This window comes from Glycine max, chromosome 12, assembly GCF_000004515.6.
Source record: "Glycine max cultivar Williams 82 chromosome 12, Glycine_max_v4.0, whole genome shotgun sequence".
Taxonomy (NCBI): domain Eukaryota; kingdom Viridiplantae; phylum Streptophyta; class Magnoliopsida; order Fabales; family Fabaceae; genus Glycine; species Glycine max.
The window spans coordinates 17,954,769-17,958,856 of NC_038248.2; positions in this window are offsets into that span (position 1 = coordinate 17,954,769).

A 4,088-nucleotide genomic window follows, 5' to 3' on the forward strand; every position below is an offset into this window, starting at 1 on the left:
ACTGGATGTCGTCATCCCCCCAAAATTCAAGGTACCTGATTTCAACAAGTATAAAGGGATGACTTGTCCTAAGAACCATCTCAAGATGTATTGTCGCAAGATGGGGGTGCATTATAGGGATGAAAAGTTGTTAATGCACTTTTTCCAAGATAGCTTGGCTGGAGCCACGGTTATTTGGTACACTAATCTGGAAGCTTCCCGCATTCGTACTTGGAAGGATTTGATTACTGCCTTCCTGAGGCAATATCAATATAATTCCGATATGGCTCCCGATCTCACTCAGTTGTAGAACATGGTTAAGAAGGAAAGTCAGACCTTTAAAGAGTACGCACAGCGGTGGAGAGACCTGGCAACACAAGTGGCCCCTCCCATGGTCGAGAGGGAGATGATTACCATGATGGTAAACACCTTGCCAGTGTTTTACTATGAGAAGTTGGTAGGCTACATGCCTTCCAACTTCGCGGATTTGGTATTTGCCGGGGAAAGAATCGAAGTAGGGTTGAAAAGAGGGAAGTTCGATTACGTCTCCTCCACAAGTGCCAATGCTTGGAGAATCGGAGCAACTGGGGCAAAAAGGAAGGAAGGAGATACCTATGCCATCACTTTGGTTCCCGCATGGGTCAAGCCCCCGCAGACCTCTCATGGTACACATCAATACGCGCAACATCATCCGAGCTTCTCAGCTCGCGCTGGGAACTCTTACAATTCAGCACCCGATCCCAATGACGTACGAAGACCTCTTGCCGTCCCTCATCGCCAACCAAATGACTATAATAACTCCTGAGAAGATCTACCAACATCCTTTCCCAAAGTGGTATGACCCTGACGCAACTTGCGCGTACCATGGGAAAACCTCGGGCCACTCCACTGAAAAATGCCTGGCCCTTAAATACAAGGTCCAACATTTGATAGACGCTGGATGGCTGACGTTTCAAGAGGATCGACCCAACGTGAAAACAAACCCGCTCGCCAATCATGGAGGGGGAGCAGTTAATGCCGTTGAGTCAGATAGGCCGCGCAGGTCTAAGCCTTTAAAGGACGTGACGACCCCCAGGAGGTTTATCTATGAGGCCTTGCAAAAGGGGGGTGTAATTCCCCACGGTGGGCATGAAGAGGATTCTTTTTTGTTGCATCCCGGCGAGCTACATAACATGGAAACATGTTTAGCAGTGGATGACCTTTTGCAACAGATGATAGATCAAGGCCGACTGGAAGTCAGTGATGAGGGGAGGGAAGAGCAGCATATATGTATGCAGTCCGCATATGAAAGAAGTTTTGGGAGGTCTAAACCTTTGGTGATATATTTCACCAAGGACGCAGCTCCACAAAAGCCCCAATATCCCTCAGTAGTTAAACCTGTTCCTTTCCCATACCGAAACAGCCACGCAGTCTTGTGGAGGTATGCACCTCCAAGTGAAAGGAAAGAAGAGGCCACCGACATCAGCTCGTTGTCAGCCAAGGTAACCAATATCACGGGGTTGAGCGGCGTGACCCGTAGCGGTCGCGTGTTTGCACCCTCCGACCTGCCGACTCAACCCGCAAACGTTAAGGGGAAGGCAAAGATGGTGGAAGAACAAAATGAAAAAACGACCCTCACTTCAGACGGGGATATTCCGGTAAAAGGTCTTCCGGAGAAAAGGGATGGTTGTGGTAAGTAGGAAGTGTCGCTAGAGGAAACAAGCGAGTTTTTCCGCATTATTCAGCAGAGCAAGTTCAAGGTCATTGAGAAACTCAACAAAACCCCGGCCAGGGTCTTTCTTTTGGAATTACTCATGAGCTCTAAGCCTCATCGGGCCTCTGTAGAAGGCTTTGGAGGACTCGTCAATAATATCACCGCCAACAACTATCTCGCCTTCGCCGAAGAAGAAATCCCTACCGAGGGGAGAGGGCATAACAGGGCTATGCATGTATCAGTCAAATGCATGGACCACATTGTGGCCAAGGTGCTCATCAATAACGATTCCAATTTAAACGTAATGCCCAAAAGCACGTTAGGGAAATTAATGTTTGATGCTTCCCATCTAAAGCCAAGTTCCATGGTGGTCCGTGCCTTCGACGGCACCCGCCGAGAGGTTAGGGGAGAGATCAACCTCCATGTACAGATAGGCCCCCATACCTGTCAGGTTACCTTTCAAATAATGGATATTAACCCCGCTTACAGCTACCTTTTGGGACGCTCATGGATCCACTCGGTGGGAGTCGTTCCTTCTACACTCCACAAGAAATTGAAATTCGTAGTAGAGGGGCATTTGGTTATCGTATCGGGCGAGGAAGACATCTTGGTGAGTTGCCCGTCCTCTATGCCGTATGTGGAAGCCGCGGAGGAGTCATTAGAAACAGTCTTCCAGTCTTTTGAGGTGGTAAGCATTGCCTCAGTAGATTCCTTCTCTAGGCAACCTTGCCTGTCCGATACGACAGTAATGGTGGCCTGGGTGATGTTGGGGAATGGTTACAAGCCCGGAATGGGTTTAGGCAAGGACAACGGCGGCAGAACCAGCCTGATAAGCGCCAAAGGAAACCGTGGGAAGTTTGGGTTAGGCCATAAACCCACACAAACAGACATAAGGAAAAGCATTGCAGGAAGGAAGAGCGGAGGTCAAGGCTCGCGATTGGGACAAGAAGTCGAAGGAGGCCCGTCCTGCCACATCAGTAAGAGCTTTATAAGCGCGGGTCTAGGACACGAAGGCCAAGTCGTTGCGATATGCGAAGATGATTCTCCGAGTGGGTCGGATTTGGTACGACCATGCCCTCTTGGTTTCCGACTAGGAAATTGGCGAGTGGAGGAGCGCCCGGACATTTACGCGACAAGCATAATGTAACCCTTTGTGGCTTTTAATCTCTATAGTTGGGCCTAGGCTTTAGAGTTTCCTTTTGTTAAGGCTTTATGTCTTTTGTTCCTGAATTTATAATACAAAGATCTTTCTTCATCTGTTCCTACGTCTCTACCCATTCTCATCCATTTGCATGTTTATTTCTTTACGTTTAAAACGCCAGATCCGACGACGAGTCCCTCGAAGGTACTAATACCTGGGACCCGACCATCGATTTCGAGCAAGAAACGAATCAGACGGAGGATGAAGAGAATGAAGATGTAGGACTTCCCCCGGAGTTGGAAAAGACAGTCGCCCATGAGGACCAAGAAATGGGGCCTCATCAAGAAGAGACGGAAATAGTGGACTTAGGAACAGACAATGGGAAAAAGGAAGTAAAGATAGGCACGAGTATGACTGCCCCCATCCGTGAAGAATTGACAGCCCTGCTAAAAGACTACCAAGACATCTTTGCTTGGTCGTACCAAGATATGCCCGGTTTGAGTTCTGATATTGTACAACACAGATTACCTCTAAATCCCGAGTGCTCCCCGGTAAAAAAAAAACCGAGGAGGGTGAAGCCCGAGACATCCTTAAAAATAAAAGAAGAGGTAAAGAAACAATTTGACGCTGGTTTTTTGGCTGTCGCTCAGTACCCAGAATGGGTAGCCAACATTGTACTGGTCCCTAAGAAGGATGGGAAGGTGCGAATGTGTGTGGATTATCAGGACCTGAATCGAGTCAGTCCCAAAGACAATTTTCCTCTGCCGCACATCAATATCCTTGTGGATAATACGACCAATTTTGCTTTATTTTCCTTCATAGATGGGTTCTCCGATTACAATCAAATAAAAATGGCGCCGGAGGATATGAAAAAGACTACCTTCGTCACCCTATGGGGGACGTTCTGTTATAAGGTGATGTCCTTTGGACTCAGGAACGCCGGGGCAACTTATCAACGAGCTATGGTGGCTTTGTTCCATGATATGATGCACTGAGAAATCGAAGTCTATGTGGACGACATAATTGCCAAGTCTATAAGACCGAGGAGGGACACCTTGTCAACCTGCGGAAGTTGTTCGAAAGGCTTAGGAAGTATCAATTGAGGTTAAACCCCGTTAAGTGCACCTTCGGGGTCAAATCAGGGAAATTGCTAGGTTTCATCATGAGCCAGAAAGGGATAGAGGTGGACCCCGAAAAGGTGAAGGCCATCCTTGAGATGCCGGAACCCCGTACTGAGAGGTAGGTCCGAGGTTTCTTGGGACGTTTGAATTATAT